This window comes from Pyxicephalus adspersus, chromosome 2 (assembly GCF_032062135.1).
Source record: "Pyxicephalus adspersus chromosome 2, UCB_Pads_2.0, whole genome shotgun sequence".
NCBI lineage: Eukaryota > Metazoa > Chordata > Amphibia > Anura > Pyxicephalidae > Pyxicephalus > Pyxicephalus adspersus.
The window spans coordinates 111,939,187-111,962,843 of NC_092859.1; positions in this window are offsets into that span (position 1 = coordinate 111,939,187).

Sequence of the window (23,657 nt, forward strand, 5' to 3'; positions counted from 1 at the left end):
TCCTAAAGTGATTTCCTGAATTTCCAATGGTTTCGCAAAATTTCGCCCAGATTTTGCAGACCCATCGAAACTTTGAGGAAATTTTCGCAAGAATGCCTGAGGCATTCTCACTCATCCCTAGTGGGGACACTGCTTTACTATGCCAGTCATGCTTGGTGCTTTCAGTGGACTATGCATGTAAATGTGTGAACCAGCCACATGTAAACCAGTATAATAACTTGGGAGCAATGCAAGAATTAGAAATGGCCTGTCAAAAAATGGACACAGTCCATTATAGAGTCTGTTTGTTCAGTAGATGCACTTACTTCTTTCAATTAGGTGTATCCTGGCAATTATCCCATTTTATCATTAGACCCAAAGCCTTCCTGTCATAATCCCTGTCAAAGCAATCTGACAACAGATTTCCATATTTTTCTGAGCTTCATTTAATGTTTGAGATTGCATCTGCAGATAAATTCTGTAACAGAAAGTGCAAAGTACAAATTATGCAAAATCAAAGCAGCTGAACTCCAGGCTACCAGCCAAAAGCCTATTTGGGAACCGTCCCATTTGTCAAAAGATTTACAATTCTTTTTAGTCACTCTTTAAGCCAGTAAGCCAGCTGCATATCCAAGTCAGAGACCTCAATTTCTCAATTTTTGTTTAGAAAGTAACTTTTGTGTGGTTACAGGTATCACAGATTTTTTTTTCTACAACTAATTTACTAAGAAAGAAGTTAAAATACTCACTGTCGCTCATGCTAATGAACATTACTGCAGAAAAATCATCCCCTGAAATCTGGGTCTCCCACCGCAGTCACTGGTTCCCTATAGCAGTAGTTGGTTCATCTATGTAGTTTCTTGTGAGAGCTGTGGGAACCAGGGGACTAACATTGGATATGTTGGTCCTTGTAATTAAACACATCTTAATTACACAATAGGCAATTCCAGTATATAGATCCGCATTTTGATTTTTTACTACCAATATAATGTCATGAAAAAAGAGTTACAAGAATATTTAAAATGACAGCAATGTGAATACTTGGGGTCTGTGGAAAAATTGTCTTACATGAAACTGTACTAAAGCCTATTATATATCAGTAGATTTTCCCATGGTAATCTCACTTCAATGATGGATATTTAGATACAATGAGAACACATTATTAAACTACAGCAGAAATCAACCAGGATCACTAGGAATATGGTGGGTTGCAATTTTTCATACATTTGTAGAGTTTTTCTTAATGAAAATAAATAGAAATAACCTAGTACTATCTCTTTAATTGCTAGGGAAATTACAAGATATTGAATTTATAGTGGAAGTGTACATTGGGTAAAACGAATCTGGTTTGATCAGTCATTTTCCTTCATGTATAACTCCCAATAATAATACAAAACTGCTGCTGAATATCATTACAGACAACAAGCAGGCAGTATTCAGATAGCCATATGTGATGGCCTTGCGGTTTGTGGTGTGGTGCCCATTTACCAGTCCAGTACCCGTCTAAGGCCGCTGCATATGGCAGCATATATGAAATTGACAGCAGTCAAGTTGAGTGGTTTTAGAAAGCTTTATGTTTGTGATCCACTGATTACCCCCATCCTGTTACTGACACACTTCCAAACTGTTGATAATACATATAGGATTGTCAATAGTATAAGACTTGTATACCCACTGAGCAATTATTAAAAAAAATAGGAGGGCAACCCAAGCTCACCAAAACAGATAGGACAATCTCACTAGTTTTCATAATGTGCCAGCTGTCCAATAATTTACAGTTGTGCTAAGCTTTATAGTTAACGGTTGCTTATTGCGTCTTACTGCTTTAATTTCTGTTTATATTTTCATAACAATGATCAAAAAAGCTTTCATGGTTTCTGTGCAAAAAAAGACAAAAGAACAGCTTATGTTTTGTAATATATAAAACATTTGTCTTGTGTAAAAAATTATATATATATATATATATATCACACTGTAGTTAAAGCCTGGAACAAGCTAAGAATAAGTATGTTTTGAAGAAGAGTAATGGAGGAATTTGCATGCACACAACCTGTTTGAGACAGCAGCATCTTAGGATGAGTTGTGCTACTGAAAGTGAGAGCCACTTAAAAATATCATAAATATAATGCAAGGCAAACTGAGCTGAAAGAAGCGTAGGCAGCAACATCTACAAAGCTTGAAATTCTTTTTTTTTTTTTTTTAGACTAAAGGTGAGTAAAGATGATAGCGCTAATGCCTTGGCTTATAGGAAATGTGTGCTGATAGAACTACATGGGCTGCTTTTGCCAATCCCCACAAGGAAACAGCAAGCCTTCTGACTTTCATTGTGATTCAATAGCTTTATTATATTATAAGTCCCCCATAAAAACCCTGTGGATAAAGCTTAAAGGAAAAAAAGGCAACTGTTACCATAATACATTTTGAAATATGCTGCAATTAATTGAGAACATGCTAATATATATTACATTACATGGGCTACTACTTGTTTTAGCTGCATCTGGGGTAAATAGGCCCTAACAGTTTAATAAAAGAATGCTAATCATTTTCCCCATGATTGTTGGAGGGGACCTGCAAAACCTAACACATTCATTTTTCCTGTGGACTGCTTCAGGAAAAAATATCATAGTAGACAAATGACATTGTGAATTACCTGGATGATATCAGCAATAGTACTCTTCATTTCTTTAGTGGTTTATTTAAAATCATATCCCTTTTATGACACATTCTAATAGTCAAATAGCTCTGTGTACTATATGGGCAAACAAAACAATAAAAGAGTATATAATACACTCCGCATCGTTTATGAGAAACAAGCATCAATTACCATTTACACCGTTATCAATCCATTCAGATGTATTGGTTGTGATGAAAAAAGTGATATACGTACATGGGAATTTTGCTTACCTTTCCTTGACCTATGAGAATTATAGGCACAAAGTAATTTTCAGTCCCTATACCAAAGATAAGCCATTAGCAAAAACATATATCAAGGTTATTTTCTATTGGTAAACATCTAAGCAAAGACACCCAGAGGGCAAAAATAGTGACCATTCCAATGACAGGAAGAAAAATCCTGTCGATAATGATGCCATGGCCAGAGCCAAAAATTATTTGATTCTGAGGATTTCCAGTTTATTGGTTTACTTTAGGTTAGTTGTCATATCTCCCACACCTTCCTATGCTGATTTTCACCCCCAGATGCAGCCCAGACCTATATTATTCATCCTTTGAACAGAAGGTTACTAGAGACCATGTTGAGACCTGCCATGCAGTCAATGCTTTTTTTTCTGAATTACCTAATATGGAGCATTTAATTTTCTTTTTGATACTGAATTTACTATGCAGCATGGTCTTGGCCAGAGACAGAGAATCAGTATGAACCTTCGCAGATCCCTTGATCCCTCCTGAGGTTTCCTGAATTGGGTCCAGCGTAATCCTGGTCCTTCATTCCGGCACAGAGGAAGTGCTAAGCGCCGCCATCTTTATTGCCCTTTTGCACCTTCTTCCTACATCACCTGATCTCACACAGCACAGGTGATTTAGATGGGAATAAAAGAGTCCCGGTTTGTGTATGCATGGGATCTGCATTGTTTTTTTTACCCCATTGAAGAAAAAGCTCCTTCTGCACATGCCTGAGATCAGGCATCCATAGAAGGAGCAGCCAGAAGCCTCCATGGATGCAGGACATATGTATATGTAAAAAATTTTAGTTTAGGTCCGTTTTAAAGTTTTTTTACAACTTCAATTGCTGTGCTTGTTTTTCTTTACATATCCACATGTACTAGAGTAGAAATTAACTATTAAACCTTCATACACCAAAGCACTACCAAGGAGTGTTGTTGTGAGTTTCTGCTACTCCTTGACTGCTGTCAAGCACTTGTTACATATGATTTGTTTTAATCCCAATGTGCTTGGCAAAGCTTTTTATTTGGGGTGTGCTTTGTCAATCTAAAATGACTTTAAATGACAGTAATTGTAGCCAATACTGCAGTCCTCATTCACTTGAACACATCACCTCAAAAGGGTCCCCCTACTACTGTAAAATTTGGAACTCCAACAGATAAAGCATGGGTCCTTTTTGAACCTGAACAAAATGAAATATGTTATATATAAACATATAGGTAATTACAGAGCAACACTAGTAAATCTTGCTTCTTAATAACCTTTAGCAGTTTCTGACATCCTGTGTTTGAGTGTTCCTTTCCGTTGAGATATATGGGAAAGAAACTTTGGATTTCATGGTAAAATAAGCTGTTAGAAAATATGATGTTGATATTAAGCTGTCACTATGTGTGATGATTGGCACATGAGGTATTTTATGATAGGGCCATTACATAGTTGAAAAGACTATAATAAAGCTGTATTTGGAATGGCATTTACCTTCCTAAAACTTGATAAATGTTCCTGCATGATGACAGCAGATTTAGCTTTCTACATTTCCTCCTCTCTCACACAGTATTATCAGAGTGGTGATTGCCATACTTTTTACACAAATGTAGAGTTGTACATACAAATTACCGATGAATACTCACTATGAAAAAGAGTGCTATATAAAAGTACCTGCCTCAATGAAAATGCAGCCAACAAAAGAGTTTCATTTTTGAGATGGAATTTTAGCAGTTTTATGTAAAAAGCATCCTTCATTGTATTTTGATCAGGCTACAGTATATCTTAAGCCAAAAAACTGATTTATAAAGAGACAATGGCACCAAATGTACATTAATTAGGATAAAACACACTGAAGTGATTTCTCTGTCATTATTACGGCATGCATATACCAGGTTTTAAGTGTACTTTATCACTACTTCCACATGAATAGGGACCAGTGTCTATAGGCATAAATAGTTTAAGTTCAACTTTACCAATCAGATTTGAGTTAGCAAAACTAACTACATCTCAATGCAGGAAATACAAAAAGAATTTTAATATTCCAGAAAGTCATTGTACTCCTAATTTTATGTTTGAGCTGAAAACTTAGTAGCTTTGCTACACGAAAATCCCAGCAAACAATGTCAGCCTTTCCTTTTGAAACACAGAACACCACCTATCATCCACCTCCTTTCTGAGCCACTACACATACAGGTAGTCCCCGAGTTAAGTACATCCGACATACAGACTCCTAGATACGAACGTGGGCTTCACAGCTCATGCAGGAGGGAGGCTTGATGGGGTGGAGGGGGGCAGTTTGCTGCCTGACCACTATGCCCCTGCCCTGCCCCTCAGCTACTGCTCCTGAGTGGACAGGGGCTGGATGGGGCAGTTTGCTGCCTGCCAACCATGCCCTCACCCTGGAGCTACTGCTCGTGTGCAGGATAAAGGCTGGATGGAGAAGATGGGGGCTTTTGAATGCCCACCCACCACACAGCCTTGCAGCGGAGGTGACTGTGTGGTGGGCAGATGGTGAACTGCCCCTCTCCGCCCCCATTCATTCTCAATAGAAAGCCTGCTTGTACTGTATATATATAGCAGGAAGATGTCTGTCATCAGTACAGTACACAAGATGTGCTGATGAGTGGTGCCTTCCTGCTGTGTTAGTGTAAACTGTACAGTGCTCTGAAGAAGAGCTCATCTTCACCCCCTTTATCAACTCCATCAAGTTTACCAAAAGGTTTGCCAATATTTTTTAAGGCTGTACTGTTTTTGAAAATGGCTAGGCATTTACTGTGCATGCACAGAAAGGTAAAACTAAATATTATTTTGAGACAAACATCTCTCCTAATTGCATTTATTAAAATAATGTAGCTGTTCCGACTTACATTCAAATTCAACTTAAGAACAAACCTACAGTCCCTATATCGTATGTAACCCGGGGACTACCTGTACTAATCTCACATCAAAACATGGGTACTACCTTGGTTTTCAAAGGGCTACCAACTACTGTTACTGCTTTTAAGGAAAGGGCTCTTGGGAGATGTAGTTCTGGGGAAAAGATTTCATAAGGAAATACAAACTCTCAGCAGTTGTTTATAACAAGAATTTTTAAAGCCAGGTGATTATATACAGAAAAATAATTTTAAAATAACAATTATACTGTGGGCTTGCACTAGAGAAGAAGATTTAAGGCTACATTTTGTTAAGAAATGAACTTGTAGGACCTGATTTATTGAAGCTCTCTATAAATGTTGAAGACTATCATGGGTGAACCCAGGTGATCCAGCATATTTGTAATGGATTTGCCAACATTTGCCAAGCGATTTTAGGAAATCCACTCCAGGATTGCTGGATCACCCAGGTTCTCCCACTATAGTCTATCTTCTTCAGTCTTAAAAAAACTTTAATAAATCAGGCCTACAATGTGATTTAGAGTACGTCTGAAAAAAAACAAAAAAATAAAATGAGCAAAAACGGAGGCTATACTTTACCTTTTATGTATGTGACGGAGATGGACCCATCTTGGAACCTACTGGTTCTGGTAACAGGCTCGGCTTGAAGAACAGCAGTCTAGTTTTTCATCTCTCAGCTCCCCCTGGGTGGGGGGGGCTTGGTTCAGTGACGATTTTGGTTTATAAAAACATTCACAAACAATTTGACTACAAGAAGCGCAAACAAATAGGATTTCTTTAAAAGCTTCCTTCATCTGCAATTAGCGGTCTATTTTACCCATGTAAGATTGTTCCAATGTGGATATACTTTTATATATCTATATATACCGTACATGATGATTTAGGATTACATGATATCACCTGAACTTTGATGTAATTTGTTTGGTCTGATGAAGCAGGCTTTGTTCTGTGAAAAGTGTTATTATCTTCTATATTCATGTTGAACCCAATAGATGTTCATTTCGGTGTTCAAGCAATTCTGAATTCTGTGAAGTGTATCAATCCAAATGATGCAATACAGCAATATCAATACAGCACAGTACTCTGGTAAGCTGTAGATGCTTAGCAGCACAGTGGCCTGAACATTGTTTGTTACACTTGGTGAAACCATAATTGGTAAATGATCAGAGTTACACGATTATACTTTATTTTCCATATTGAAAGTAAACTCAAGATGGCTGACCTGGTGAAAACGAATGACCTTTAAAAAACTAAAGGCTAATCTCACCTTTGTTGAAAAAAATTAAATAACCTTTCTCAGTTTTCAGTTAATTGAAATGACCTTTTTAGTTCCATCTGCATCTAGCTATGAATTTCCTAAATTGGTAAAAAAAGCATTCAGACATGTCCAATTATCCCAACATTCTGTACTGTCAGTTCCCTAAATTTCTTGCTCTGGTGATTGGCTGACTGCTGCTAGCATTTTGCTTGTTGTACAATCCTGGGACATTATGTTAGTATTTCAAGAAGACCATCCAGTTGCCTGACCCAATCTCCTGGCCTGGGGTCTAGCAACCCTATTTTGATTTAAGGCCTGCTTTAATGATATCATATTTGTTAATCAGAGACATTTTGCTCATAATTATGATGTATTGATGATGATTATGGATGCAGCTGAATGTATTCTGAAGATTGTAAACTTGTGAACAAGTTTGTTTCTCAAATTTTATGAACCCAGTCTCATTCGCCCCGGAGTCCTCTTCACATCAATTCTCTGAACCAGCTTTAAATCATGCGTGGTCAATATGTGTCAGCAAGTTTTCAGGTCTCAGCAGGTAATAAAAAAACAAAACTGGACAACAACTAAAAAACTGTTGCAACAAAAGGTGTTTGAAGCAGAAAAGTTGGGTGAAATTTGGTCAGGTTGGTTGAGAATTTTCACCAGATTTGGAAACTGTTTTTTTATTTATTTTACACAAAGCTCAGCCAATCCTAACTTAGTCTGGCAGTTAGATTGGCTGAACACAAGTTTACCTGTCAATGACAGATACAGTGCACTGTTATATATTGCATCTGTACTTGAATTTCTCAATCTCAAATTCTCAAAATCAAGTTTCGATCTGAGGTTGGCATAGCTCTGTTCTGATACAGAAACAAATCTGATTTAAACTATCTTATCAATACTAGTTACTACCCTATAACAGGAATGTCTGATTAGGGACCTTGATGGTCGAATATTTAGATATTCTTTTGATGAAAGGTGTAAATTTATAATAAAAAAAAACTAATTTTGAAATTGAAATTACATACACATGGTAAAGTTTGTATGGGGTATTAGTGATTAGGTATACAAACCTTTTTTGCTGCCATTGTAGTATGTAGTATCATAATGTATGCAGCTACAGTGGTAGCTTTGAATAGTTCACATTTTAAAGAGTGGACTTCAAGCACTGTAATATAAGAGATTACGTCTGCACCTGAGAAATTAATACATTTGGGTGAAGAAAGACTTGTCTTTGTGTGGTTCACTGCAAAATTCCAACAGTCACGTTTTTATATACAAACACAACATTACAATGCATATGCTTACAGTTTTATTTAGTTTTTGTTCTGAGTACATGGAGGGCTTTTTTCCTTACAAAGGTACCGTGTTTTCCCGATTTTAGGACATCCCCATTAAGTAAGCCACCCCCGATTTTTAAAAAAATAATTAAAATAAGACACTCACCCTTTTATAAGACAGCTCCGGGTATCTGATCCTGCATGTGTGTCCTTTATGCTGGCTGCAGCGTGTGAGTGATCATGAGTGACTTTCAACAATAAATGTGTACTGTAGTCTTCTTCATGGAAAAATAAGACATCCCCTGAAAATAAGACCCAGGGCATATTTTGGCATTTCAAAAAATATAAGAGAGTGCCTTATAATCGGGGAAACAGGGTAGTTGACCAAGGATCACAGCCTGAAATAGTTCATATTCACTGTGAAAGAATCTTTCAGCTCATTACCTTTCAATAATGTATAAATAAAGAAGGCTGCTTTGTAAGGACAAAGAGAAGCAGACAACTTATAACCACACACCTGTGTTGTTTTCTTTTTGTATTTTCTGGAGTAAACTTTGCGTGGGTAAAGTGGGAGAATGTGAATTTATTGAACACTCATTCAATTTCCAATTACTGATCTGTACAAATTGTGTTGCTTAAAGAAAAGTTTTACCTTTTGTGTGACCAGAATAAAACATATTTTTAAAACTGAACACCACAAAAACATATTAAAATCTCTGAATTTTCTTTAACATATGAGACTGAGATGACTAAATAGAGATCAAATCTGTCAGGACTTGCGAAACAGCAGCAAATTGCAATACTTAAAAATCAATAGACAGTTAGGCCCTGATTTATTAAAGCTCTCCCAGGCTGGAGAGAATACACTTTCATCAGTGTAGCTGGGTAATCCAGAAAACCTGGAATGGATTTCCCAGTCATTAGCTATTTGTTAGCAAATGTTTTTAATCCTGGACCAGATCCATTTCAGGTTTGCTGGATCAACCAGCTTCACTGCTGAAAGTGTATTCTCTCCAGCCTTGGAGAACTTTAATAAATTAGGGCCTTAGAGTCAATAGACACTTAAGAGACAATGACACTTTAAAAATCTTTACAGTCTACAGTTATTAGTAAATGATGGCCATAGCGTAGTTGTTCTCACTCCAACAAGTGCAGCAATACCTGATATGTGTTGCACAATTGCTGTTTAAATATCTATAATTGTGTCATCTAGTTAACATTTATACCTAATTTAAAGCATACCTAAACCCCCCAAAAAATGTAATATGGGTTACATAAGGTGATCCTTCAGAGAATATACTTCTTGTACTTTTGTATCTAGACTCATTTCCCCACTGTATGGATGTCACACAGGGTAGTCTTATGTTGATCCTCTTTTATCTAAATTAGATGGTGGATTGAGAGGCTAGACATTTCCTCAAGACAGACAGGGTTCTTTGTTTTCTTTTCAGTTCACAGAAAAAAATGCTGTATTTCTGGTAAAATCAACAGGTGTTTTCTGTACTTGCTTTAGGTTTTAAACACCCCTCCCTCCCCCAAAAAACAAGCTCTGCAGACTGTAAATGTATTTTCTGTAAGGATATATATATACAAGGTATATATACCTGGCTTTTTGTTCTATTGTTTCCCCTCAAACTACATGTGTATTTGAACATGTTCATTGATTGAGAATAAAAAGATTGCTGCAGTGCTTTGTTTTATCTACCCAGAGGATGTGTCTGTAGGCAGGCAGAATAATAATTTTCCTGACAAATACTACATCTGCGTACAAGAAAACATCTATTAACACAGGATATGTACTGCTTCATATTGTGTTGCTGTAAGAATAAAAAAAGAACCTTCTATGTGATTATAAAAGACACTTTATAATACATATTCACACAGTTATTACAAATCCATGCAATCCCGGGACAAGTGTTTTTAACTCTCCATTTGATTTGTAAATCTCTGCAATTTATTACCAAGTGATCTATCTATAGCCTGCTCTAATGCAGAGGACTGGGAGGTAAAGTCATGGCCAATTCCACCTGCTTGATAATATAGCAACTACACAGCCAGACCATGTCCAACCTGTCAATCAATCTTACTATTTAGCTATATTCAGGCCAACATTTATTTCCTAGCTCAAATCTGCAGTCCATGTTAGCTCCTGTGCTCAAGCATTCTTTGTCTGTATTGACTCCACTTTGTTTCTGGCTGCCCTGATCTGCCTTGGTCAGCGAACATTTCCACAGGTTTGACCAAAAAACATGAACTGGTACTCCTTCCAATAAAGTCCATCAATACCCTAGGGGAATGTGCTCTGTGGAGGATAGGGTGGTGTGTAATTTACCTTTTTAGGGTGCACACCCTCTACAAAGTGCAGATAGCACAAAGGGTTCACTATCCATATTGTGTTCCTTGACATACATTACTCTTCTGTTGCAGCTTCATCGTATATTAAGATGAGGATGTTTGTCTTGCTTTCCAACAGTTGGCTTTGTATGTACCAATTTTCCTCCAATGTAGGGCAAGAAAAAAAATATTTACATTAATTATATTTGATAAAAACATATTTGTATTATATTATGTGCAAAATAGTGTTGTGAGTATAATAAATACCTTGACCCTTAGTCTGTGAAATATTGTACTGCAGTTTTAACTACCAGCAATTATTTGGGACAGAAATCTTGAGATTGAAATGTTTGTATGGATTAGTTAATGCAAATATTATGCTAACAAAAGCAGCCTACTGTGTGCTTCATGCTGGCTAAAAGAAAATTAATATGTTATTAGCACCTCTGTGATAAGATTTTTTTTGAGGATGAGGGCTAACTACTGTAGTCTAATAGTTTTCCTGTATACAGAAGTTTTTTTTAAAAAGTTTAGCGGTGAGTTACAAAAGCAGTTTAGGTACTTCACATATTAAATGAATTATCATTCTGCAAGGGATTATTCACTTTACATATGGAGATTCTCAGCCGTATTAGCCATCCAACCATATGCAAACAAAAATCATGTTTTTTCTTACATAATTTACTTGCATGTAGTTGGGTATGTTTTGCTAAGAGAAGTAAATCAACTTCATTAGTACTTGTGTCACCCTGTTATTGTAAAGTGATCTGTCTTTAAACTGTCTTTACTTTATTTTCTAGCAGATAGTAAACTACTATTCCTTTGTGCCACCAATGGATATTTATATGAATACTGAATACACCCGAATCAGGGCATCTATGAGCCCCTGGAAAGTCTATTTTGCTGAATGGCAGAGTTAGATTCACTGATACATAATGTCCCAGGATGGTCTCTATTGGATCCCATTGGGAAACGCGTGGGATAGTCAATGACATCAATGCTTTCATCATCCAGGAACTGACTACACACTCCGACCACATGAGGTTTGGCATTGTCATTGTCTCCACTATATCAGGGTTGAGTCTGAGGATTTCATTCTGGTAAGAGATAGTAGGTAAGATGACCCCGGGACAATTACTAATCCACTGCCAAACTTGTCATGCTGGATGATGTTGCAGGTAGTATACCATTCACCACAGCGTCACCACAAAACCTGCTCTCAGCTCTAAGGAGAACCAATGGCAAACCTTCCAATTGTGGAATTCTCTGGCAAATCCTAATCGAACTGCAAGGTGTTAGGCTGTAAACACAGGTCCCACTACAGGATTTTGGGTTTACATGCCACTCTCATGGAGTCTGTTTCTCACAGTTAGCTCAAAAGCATGCACACAAGTAATCTGCTGGAAGTCATCTTGTGGGGCTCTGGCTGAGTTACTCCTGTTCCCTTCTGCACAAAGACACAGATATTGTACCTCCTGCTGGGCTATTGCTAGTCTGTGACCTTGTCCTTCTTTTCTTATGTACATACATGTCTTCTGTTCTCTCCTAATAATTGATAATGTGCTGGGGGCAAACTTACTTTCAACAGCATGTGCCAACCTAGAAGATTCAAATTGATCAAGTGTCCCCATTTTTTGAGCAATGTATTTTATGCACCATATAATTGCATTTGGTAATAAATACATATTTTATTTATTTAACTTATTTAACTTTATTCTGGTCCTTTGTTGTTTACTTGAGCACAGACATTAAGATTATAAACTCTAACTGCACAACCCAACTGTTCACTGATTCATAAATCAGCATAATGTAAAATTTGCTGCTACTGCCCCCTTCCCTCCAAAATAAAAAAGAGATTAACAAATATCTAAGCTTGCCTTGTTTTTTAGTTATTGCAATGCCAGTGAATTCAAGAAAAACGGAAGTACAAATGTCAAGCGGACTGATTATTGGAAAGATTATGAGTTTGAATAAAATGCAAACAATACATCTATATTAAGGATCATTCTTGCAGGCTGCTCATAGATAACTTAAATTTTATGAGAAAACTATGAGATATATTTATGGTATTCAATAAAATTTAGCTCTTGGGAAAAGGTAATAAAAATTACAGACTTATTTTTTTGGTATTTTCTGCAGTTACCTATTTTTTTTTGCTAGAAAAAAACTCCACTAGAAACATAATAATACAAAAGGTACATGTTAGTACATTTTTTAAATAAAATAGGAAAGGGTTATTACCTCTGTCAAGATCTTACTCACTGATCTGATTCACTCCATTTATTTGTCCTAGTGACCATTGTCCCCAAGACAGAAAGTGAGTTGTTAATAAAGTGATAGGATAGGTGCAAGAAAACCCTTCAGTAGTGTTGGTGTACAATTGACCCGAATATGGTTCTTCGAATTCGGATAGACCCAACCCCAAAAACACGGGATTTGATGGCACAAAATCATGGGTAAAAAATGTGTTAAAAAAAATTAATGTTAAAGTAATGTATTGAATGTGTGTGATTTGTTTACCTTTTATTTTTTTAAAGGTTATCCCTCAATACCAGGATGATTCCCACGGCTGCCATGGGAATCCTCCTGTCAGTGTGGAATCCCCAGGCACTAGAGGTTAAATGGGGACAAGTCTCCCCTTTCATCACCTCTAGTGCTCTGTGACTGGCTGGGGAAAGGTAAACCCTGATGACAGCTCAAGCGTCATCAGGATTTTCCTTTCCCCAGCCAATCACAGAGCACTAGAGGTGAATGAATGGGCAGACTTGTCCCCATTTAACCTCTAATGCCGCGGATCGCACAGTTTTCTTATTGAGAAGATCCCAGATGCTAGAGGTTAATTACCCTCTAGTGCCGCGGATCACACACTGTTCTCATTGAAACGATCCTCGGCACAAGAGTTTAAATGGGGACAAGTCTCCCCATTCAAAATCTCTAGTGCTCTCTGATTGGCTAAGGAAAGCTTTCCTATTTGTATGTTTATTGCAATGGGTCCAGGGAATACATGGGATTTTGAGGCAAACATTTAGAACAAGGTATCTGCAGGCACCTCTATTTACTAGCTGTTACTAGAACCGTATAACTAGCTGCCTTGCTTTACAAGTCTCAAGGGTGATCATGTCAATCTTCAGTAAAATGTTTTTTATGCTGAAATGATAACACTACTATGTTCACCCCTCCCATAAAACGGGTAATATACTGATATGATTGTTTATAATTAAAGTTTTGATCTCTAGTATTTACTGACATGGCATTTACCATGTTTATTACCTTAGGATCAGCAAAACACTGTGGCAAACCCCACATGCCACAGTGGAGACCGGTGGTGATTGTTTAAAACACCCTAATTACCCGTTTCTCTGCAATAGCAACTGTTTTATATGTGCAGTTGTAATTAATGGGCAGTGTATGCCACAAATAAGTATGGATGATCAGTTACTTTATATTCTAATGAACAAATTATTCTAGTGATCACTAATTTAGAGGAATTATGGTATGGCAAAAAAAACATACCATAAAATTGGTAATTCTCTCAAGAATTTAGAACAATAAAAGTGGTGATTGGAATAGATAAAATGTCAAATCAAAAAGTGGTGATCCAGATCAGATCTCCTAACTTCAGAGTTGTTGTAAATTAAATATCCCACCTCGGTCCTTGTTTTTTTTTCTACAGGGCTTGCGTGCATTGACCAATTTACTCCTATCATGCGTCAGGCTCACCCATAGGGATAAATGGATGTTCAAGGTGAAAAGGACGTTTCTGGGACATTTTCTTTTCAAAAGCTGTGTGGAACTAGGCAGGGGTACACAACAAATATCCTTGGAATGAGCAGGAAGGCTGCTCTTCGGTATGTGGGAGTTATTTAAACTACAACTGTAGTAAAGGTTCAGTTGTCTTCTAGGTAGCATGATACAAAACAATAAATCAGGAACAAGCAGAGAAGAACAACATTGGTGCTTAAGATGACATTGCCTTTTAAATGACATTGATGTATTCCCTAGTATAACATAAAAATGATATTGTTAAAAACAAAGCACGTGTAATTTACAATTACTAAACCAATTCTTGTTTAACAGCTCGCTGAAGTGAACAAAGCAATTTTTCCACAGAATGCATTCACTTGGAGTGTGATTTTTTAGTTGGCGAAGACAGTAGTTTACCTGGCAAAATGTAATGGCTTCCATCTGACATAATAATTCAGAGGCCATAGTAAATGATGGCCTGGCTCTGTGTGATTCCCAATAAAAAAGAGAAAGCTTTCTGAGTGACAAGAAGCACACAATGGGTGTGCCAGTCTCCCATTCTGAAAGGGTCATGGTCTGGGAGTAAAAAATAGACAGTACATGGTGGATCTCCCTGACATTAATATCTTTCCCGACAGTATTGTTAATACTCAGTTGCTTAAAACTGCAGTTGACTTAGAAACTATAAGACAAATATTCTGTCTCGCATGAAAATATCGGCAAGAAACAGGGTGTTTCAGAATAGACATAATAACATTTTACAAGTATTTCTGTTGTATTGTGCTTTTTTCTTTTTGCTGTTTTTTTTCCTACTGTGAGCAAAGTGACCTAGTCAGAATTATTGTTATAATATTCAAAGCAAGAGGTAGAGAATTTGACAGCTCGTAAATAATAACAACATAACTATCAAAAGAATTGTCTTTTCTGAACAGAGTTAAAAGTAGATGCAAACCCGAATGGCATTTAATTTGGTAAAGCCCCGTGTATCATAAACATTTTTTAATAAATACTTTGCAGCTTTTTTTTTATTCTTTGTTGCATGCAGTGCTGCCGATATCCTGCCATCTCTAGGCAGCCACTTTCTATCTACTTGCATTTGAGCGATGACTGCATACCTTTTCTCAGAGCAGGTCTGATGGAGACAACAATGGACCATGCCTGCATAATGTATATCAGAACAGCTACTTGTACTTTCCATCTAAAGCCCCTGTGACAGGGCAACAATACAGAAGTACAATTGAAAGACAGGATTCAAAAACCAATATTCTGTATCAAAAATTGCTGAAATCATATATTTTATTTTTATGAAAGCTGCAGATTTAAAAATATTAACAATGACCTATGAAATCATATTTTTAATAAGTAAAATAATAATTTGAACTATTTGGTTTTAAAATTCAAACTATGGCCGTATGCTTTTTAAATAAATCAAGATAAGACATGGGTGTTAGAAATGTGGAACTGCATTCCATCATTAAAAAGTAGAGGACTAGAAGCCTGTCTTTAGACCATGGATTATTACTATTATTATTTTTACAAAGGGGCTAACATATTGCACAGCGCTGTAGAAAAATTAGAGGCTGCAAATGGCAAACCTGTATATATAGCATGTGCTAACTCGGAGCAGGGAATGAGGAATCCGCCCTATTGAGCCTACAATCTAGATTACAGATCTAAGGACTCTCTAAGGAAGTCATGGAAGGAGCCATGGGAGGACTTTAGTATTGGAAAAATACCGGTGGAAAGCGAGAGGTTTAACATTTCAGCTAGTCAGACCAGGGTGGACGAGCGGACACAAAGTAAGTGAGAGGGGTTTGAGTGAAGTAGAAAAGAGACAACTTAATTTTAACTAACAAGGCTGAAGGAGGTAATAAAGTAACTGAAGGCAGGAAGGTGTAGGTGGTATGGAAGTGGTGAGCTAAGGTATAAGGTTTCAGTTTGTTAATCTTTTGTTTTTTAATGGTTATGTACTATTTAATGAATAAAAAAAAAAAACATCAATCATGCAGGTTATTTATTGCAAAAGGGACAGATTATGTCCCCTTTACAGTAAAAAAATAAAAATAAAACATGCCATTTTTCTATAATGTAAACTGCCCTGCCCGGACAGGAGTTACATCATTCTGGCCTGGCACTCAAGATTGCTGGAGATCATAAACCCAGAAGAGGACCAGGTGAAAATGCTGGGACCACGATAGAGTGCGGCGAGGGAGACAAATTTGGCAAAGAGGCATCATGGGTTGGATGCTTGGGGGGATACAAATGCAGAGAAGAACATCTACTTGACAACAATAATCACAGTGCTGAATTAGGTTTGCCCTATTACAGATCTGCAAAGTTCAAAACTACCCATTAGTGTAAATACTGGTCCGGCTAATAATGGTTCCACTATTAACAGCAGACAGAAGAATGAAAGGAGAGTACCTAGGCTTGTGTGTTGGAAGATATTTGTAGGCTGCTATAATTTAGTTACACTGCTGAACGTCAATCTTACCTATTTTAGGAAATTGCAAACCTAACTGCAGCCTGTTTACTGCATGGTTTAATAGGTTTACCATTTGGATTTACAAAGATGGGTTTGTGTTCATTTTGTGACAGGTCTGCGTACAGGCATTATTTTCTCTTATTAAGAGAAATCTCTACTGAGAGATTTATAATGTCCCCCAAAACCTAAAAAGCTAGTCGACTGTCTATCATTACAAAATAAATGTTATTTTGGGGAAATAGCATAGAATAATTATATTCTTTCATTCAAATTGATTTATTTAAAAATTTGTATGACATGTATGCAACACACAGTGTACACAGCTGTCTGCAAAAGGCATTCTATACTTAACAGGAAGACACACTCATTACTGATTTGCTATCTGGACTTACTGTGGCCATTAAGGGGCTCATTTGTTAAGAAGAGTGAATATCATCATTATGCACTCACCACTATTCCTCCTAGCAAAACTAAACTAAATTTGGTTACTTTTTTTCCCTTTACAACTAGTATAATAACACTTCCCTCTGCAGTGTCGTAAAAGTGAGGATAAATCAAAAGTGGTGCATGCCAATATAGGTCAGTATAGCAATTGGTGTTGTTATGTAGGCTGGGCATGATAGTGTGGCATCCTCCTGAACCCCTGGAGTCAATGGCATGCTCCATGTGCATTCACAGGATTGTGCTGCATGACCTCAGAAGAGGAAAAAAAATAAAGAGATGGCACTGAATATGGTGGTGCAGATGTCAGATGATTTCAGAATACAAGACATGGCTGTTATGGGTAGTAGACCCTTATTAAGGATGGATAAACAGGGTACAGTCTTCAAATCTCAATTAATAAAACATAGTTTCATGATGTAAAACACAGCTGTAGAAACAACCTTTATAAATGTTCTTTATAAAGTACAGATGTAAACAAAGTATGCAAAATAAGCTTTAAATGAACCTGTTTGACCCTTAAAATTGCCCTATTTGTGGTTTTCAAGCTCCTTAGTACTATAAAACGCATTTATGGCCATATCATTCAGAAGACCTTGCCAGCATGTCTTAAGCAAGCTTTGCTTAGCATTGTACATGGAATATATCTCTCCCCTGCCTCAGAGTATTCAGAAGATTACAGCTAAACCCTTTAAATACTTGCAAACACTTTGCAAGAAATACACAGTCAGTCAACACAGCCATTTACAGGATTTAAAATAAAAGTCACCTTGTTCATAGTCACTTTTCAATAGAAAGAGATAAAAAGGAAAGAAAACAATGTGCAAAGTCTGTTTGCTGTACTAAAATGTTAATGCTATTATGTGGAAATTAGAAGTCCATACAGTCCACTCTACTATTACTGTATTAGGGGTAAAGATCGTTTAGCCAATCCAGAAAGGTGGAATTCCCCTCCTGCTATTTAAACAGGTGTGCTTGTGGCATTGCATGTTATTTCATTTCACTGTGTTTAGTGGGGAAACCCTAACCAAGCATCGAACCCCTGCACAAACTGCTTGCAAATGCTTTGGAGATGCTTGCACAAAATTCTAGTGATGCAATGCAGTTATGATTCGATATATTGCAAAATGTCATTATACTTAAAGCATAGTGATATATTGCAATTTTTCAATCTAACTTTACAAAAACTTTGTTTCCAATTGTTACATCATTAGTTAATAAAAGGATATATTTAATCTTCATTTTGCTAGGTCTAAAGGTTTTTTTTTTAATAGGTCATATGTTTCTATTAAGTGAATATTTCACAATCTTTCACAAACATCTAACCCAAGTAGAGAACAGAAATGTCAACAGAGCCTGAAATACCAGTAAGAAGTCAGCTGCACAGAAAAATCCTGGGTGTCTGCTCAATGAGGAACAGGGATAGACACACTGAGCCCAAAGCTGCCACTTATCAGGGGAAATCAAGCTTATTATGGTTAAAAACCCACTTTCACACATGCCAGATCCATGGGCCTTTCACAAGATGTTAGCAAGGCCTTTATACCTCGCTGTTTAAGATGTGCATGCAAAACAGGTGTACACCTATATCAATACAGACAACTTGTAATATTTTGGGTAGGTGCAGCAACTAATTCTGGGTAATTTAATGTAATAAGAGTTTTTCATCTTTACCCTTGCATTTTTTTATTATTTTTTTATTTTTTACTCAGTAACAAACGTGATTTAAAATTTAGCAAAGCAGGATATTTTCGGACATACCTAAAAAACTAGGTAGAAGTTAATTTTTAAAAACTACTTTAAAAAGTACAATTACAGAAAAACAGTTCAAATACAATAATGTAAGTAAATGTAATTAGTCACATTCCACATCTTTACTAGATCTTAAAAAGATACTGAAAAATAGCCCCTCCATTTCATATTATTTCTATCCCAAGACGAATTCCTTCAGTAGTATAAAATGCTAATTTTCTTTCAAATCCAAAATATATACATTGATTTGATCAATATGTGTTAGCAATTTTTTTGCTACTTCCATAAACCTAAACCTCAGCCCAGATTCACAGCACTTGACCCACTCTTATTCTATTCCCCATAGCAATGGTATGACTGACCTTTTATGGATATAGTCACACCTTTGGCACTGGCCATTCCCCCCTACCAATAGCCATTATGGTAGTAATTATGAGTGGTGATTACTGCTCTGGAGTGTGGAGGTTGTGAGATGATGACTGAGTTGCATTAGGTGGTTGGTGGTGGACTGCAAGATAAATTAATCAGTATTTATTGTTCACTCCAACCAGTGTTTGGTTTGCAGTTAAGCAAGCGTATTCCATTAAACCTCCAAAACTCTGACCACAGAAGAAAAAGAGTTTAAGGAGTTAAGCAAAAATCTACCCCATTGTAATCTTAAAAAAAAGATGTTGAAATCAAGTGTCTAGTCTGACAACCTACTACTCAACTTAGTGGGTATGCTGTACTTGTACTCGCCACTTTGTACTGGTGTGTCACACCAAACAGGTGATAAATGCTGTTATTGGAACTAACCTAATTGTAATTTTGTTGTAATAAGACTGATCAGTGAACTACTAGTCACTGAGAAACTCCTTTCTAATAGTTTTGGTTTTAAGCCAGCTCTAATAAATCATCAATTTATAATTACAAGAAAGGATAGATACAAAGAGGACTTTTTAAGGCTTGCCATTTAAGTTAATCACTTGATCCTGTTTTAAGATAGTTTGAGACAGCGTATTCCATAATACCTCTAAAACTCTGACCACAGAAGAAAAAAAGTTGTGCTCTTAGAAACAGAGGTGTGCTCTTAGGGTACTTTTTATTTGTAGTTGAATATCCAGGAAATATTGTGGACATTAAGCTAAGTTTAGTAACTCCCACTTATCTTTGTGGAGAGAAGAAGAACTTTCTAGTTGTTAATTCGTTTCTGTAGTACAGTAGCGTGTTTGCGTGTATCTGTCAGCTAGGCAGCTCAAATATCAATTGATCATCGATTTATTAAGGGTCTCCAAACTATCCCTTAAGGAAGCCTATTGACGAAATGCGTTGGTTTGGAAGACTGCAATACTATTTTTGATACAAGGGGATGTAAACAAATGTTGAAATTCTGCCCTTCAAATCACAATAAGTACACAACTGTGGAGGGGGAAAGGGGTAGGTTAGGGTTAGGTTTGGGGGAAGGATAAATTAATGTTTCATAAAAGTACAATTACTTTTTACTGCCAGATATTTCGAGAAACAAAACAGTTTGCAAAACAAATACTACAAGGTTACTATAAATACAGCTCCTTTGACTAACTGTATAGCCTATTTATCACTTTGCCTGTCACCTTCCCCTCTATATATATATACAGCATTTGGTCTTTAGCGAACATCTGGGGTACATCCATAGGCCAGGTCTGGAATATTAATTACAAGACTATCCACATTTTTTAACACCTAACACATAAAGATGCAAAGTTCTATTCATTTTAAAAACACACCTTTTGCCCATGGTTAAACCTAATGCTAACCTATCTATAAAACATAAATGATATTTCGAGCAATATTTTCATTATTAATGGTATTTGTAGAATGCTTACTATGGTCCTGTAAAAAACACAAGTACCCAAGGAAATTGGAATAAATACAATGATTAAGAAAAAAAGTACACCCTCTTTTATTTCCAAGGTTTTACACATCAGAATACAAAAAAACATTTAGTCAACAGGTTTGAAAAAACAAAAGCACAACTGATGTCACCTTGTCAGTTTTTTTCACAAAAATGAAACTAAAACAAGAAAGCTATGTGCAGAAAACACTCTGATTCATTAGCTTGTGAAACCACCTTTTTATGCAATAACTTCACATAATAGTTTTTTTGTATGACGTTAGCAGTCTGTCACATAGCTGTGGAGGAAATGTGGCCAACTCTTCTTTAAAACATTGCTTCAGCTTATTGAGGTTTGCAGGTATTGGGTTATGCACGCCACTTTAAAAGCCCTGCCATGGAATTTTGATCAAATTGACTTTGACCAGGCCAGGGCAACATCTTGATTGTTTTCTTTTTCAGCTATTATATTTTGGATTTGCTGGTATGCTTAGGACAACTATCCTGTTGCATAACCTAATTTCAGACTTTCAGTTTTATCGTTCATACAGATGGCCTCACATTTCACTCTAGGATACTGTGGTTTACAGAGGAATTCATGGTTGACTCAGTGACAGCATGGTGCCTAGGTCCGGTGGCTGCAACACAAGCCCAAATCATCACTTCACCACCGCACTGGACAGTTGGGATAAGGTGTTTGTGCTGTTATCTTTTAAACTTTTTCTAATTAGTCTGTTATGAACCTTAACATGCTAACTGAGGCCGTAGACACTAAAATGGAGCTTTTGAGTTATTTGCAGTTTCTTTGAGCATTGTACAATTTGAACTTGGGGTGAATTTGCAGGGATGTCCACTAATTGGAATATTGCCAACTGCATTGAATGGTTTCCTGTATTGTAATAATCTTTTTGACTGCATAATGATGGATTTTAAATTGTCTAGAAATGGGCTTATACCCCCTGGATTGATGGGCAGCAACCATTGCCTCTCCAAGATGATTAGTGATGTTATTCCTCATTGAAATTATGTTAAAATACACCTAAATTCTCCAGCATACTGCCAAAACTTCTGCTTTTATAGAAGTGGTCACACTGATCATTTTTTCAAGTGTAATGATTACCAGCACCTGACCGCTACTTACCCTCTTACCCATGTAAGTGGTAAGGGTATACCTAATTTATAACATATTACATCTGTATTTTGACATAGTCTTTGTGAAATAAATAATAACACAGTTTAATATGTCTATCTGAGGATGTATACTTTATTTTTCTCATGACTACATACATATAAATGATATAATATATACAAAATTTGTATATATACATAAATATCTATATAATGTGTGTGTGTGTGTCAATGGGCACACCTTAATTCTGATGAAATGGTTTAGCTGAATTTCAGTTCTTATATATGAATAACTAAATTTTGAAAAATAAGGCAGTAAAATAAGACTGAAAATCATCTTAAGAGTCTTCTTCTTGATCTCTTTTTTATGCCCTCAGATATCGTTCCCTTGACTTTTACAAATTAAATCTCATATAAATTTATACAAGAGACCCTAATAAAGGATTGCATTCATCACATTTACTGCTATTCTAGACTGAAACTCTGCACTTGCAAGAGTTTAAAACAAGGATTGAAACCATAGCGGCATCAGCAGAATACTCTTGAGACTTTGCCTAAGACAGGGCCGCTAAGAGCGGGATAGTGATTTACATTAAGAACAGGCCTTAATTTAAAAAAATGGGCTTTCACTTTTCTATTTAGCTAACAAATCTTCAAATCCATAAACTCCTTTCGCATCTATTACTCCTGACAGTAAGTGTTATCATTTATGTAATGCCCTCACCAAGTTTTTTTCTTTCACAAAATGCCTTGTCAGGAAATGTAAATCATTGCATCAATCATCATGTTTTTGTTGGGAGGGAAATGGAATGTACAATGTTGGCAAATGGCAATTTGTCATAATGTTGGATTGATGGTTAGTCTTCATTCCTTTTACAGACAAATAAAGAGAGCACCTCTGGTCATGTTTTTTTCCCCATTTAAATCTATCATAAAGATATGAGAAAGTATACACTCCAAGCAAAGTCTCAGCAACAAAGTTTGAAGGATAATGCTGATTATAAAGCCTTTCACACCTATTTGTGTTTTAAACATGCTTTTTCAATAAAAAGCATTTCATCAATTTTTATTATGTTGAATAAAATATTGCAATCAATTGTGATATAATTTGTGATTCCTGCTTAAAGGTTCAGTTGTGTGGCAAATGCAAGCTAAAGTAGTTCATGGAAGAGCAGTGGTCTTCAACATTATGACATTATATTAAGAAAATACTTTTCAGACTGTGTAATAGTTTAAAATATCATAAATGTAGAAATATTTGCCATTGTGCTTACCTACCCCCGGTGATGGGATGTTGGAGAGTTCCCTTGCCATTTCTAACATCTTTGTCCACAATTCTTCCAGGCTAAGTGTCTTTGATCATCTTGATTGGTTGGCAGTGCATATGTAGGGGGGTTCCATTATCTTGGCACCATGGCATGCCAAGAGTGTACAATCAATAAATGCACAGAATTCAGGAAAATTATTGCTGGCAGGCAACAGAAGAACTTTTATTGCAGAACAGACATACAGAATCATGTTAGCAAGGCAATAATTCTACTTGAATCACAGATCATTTCACATTTAAGGTCATGCAAGGTAGATAATGTAAGTTTGTGGAATTTTCCAATGTAGCACT